The 277-nt window shown below is 51.3% G+C and overlaps 1 protein-coding gene and 1 long non-coding RNA gene across 2 annotated transcripts in view; one reads left to right on the top strand and one right to left on the bottom strand.

The window, feature by feature from the left end:
- Positions 1–277, bottom strand: part of ntm (neurotrimin) — a 537,242-nt gene that overhangs the window by 215,449 nt on the left and 321,516 nt on the right. The window lies entirely within an intron of this gene.
- LOC116700853 (uncharacterized) overlaps positions 1–277 on the top strand; it is a 14,846-nt gene that overhangs the window by 182 nt on the left and 14,387 nt on the right. The window lies entirely within an intron of this gene.

Here is a 277-nt window from a genome sequence, read left to right as displayed (position 1 = left end):
TCCTGCATAAATGTGAGATTGGCCCCTGCAACACCGACCACCTTCATCCGTTTTTAGAAGACCTGCATGAAAGACTGGTGCCAGAGGTAGAAAGGGGGCAGGCGGGAGACCACTTGCCAATATATGTGATCACATGGGACAATGGGGCATTCCACCATTCCTGTACAATCACAGCCTGATTTGACGCCCATCCAAGGATGATGTCCCACTTCCTTGCCCCTTACTCTCCCTTCCTCAACCCCATTAAGGAGGTTTTCTCAGCCTGGAGATGGAAGGT

The sequence above is a fragment of the Etheostoma spectabile genome, chromosome 13 (genome assembly GCF_008692095.1).
Source record: "Etheostoma spectabile isolate EspeVRDwgs_2016 chromosome 13, UIUC_Espe_1.0, whole genome shotgun sequence".
In the NCBI taxonomy this organism is placed as follows: Eukaryota; Metazoa; Chordata; class Actinopteri; order Perciformes; family Percidae; genus Etheostoma; species Etheostoma spectabile.
The sequence above is the reverse complement of the archived record's forward strand: the minus strand, read 5'-3'. Positions and strand labels throughout refer to the sequence as shown.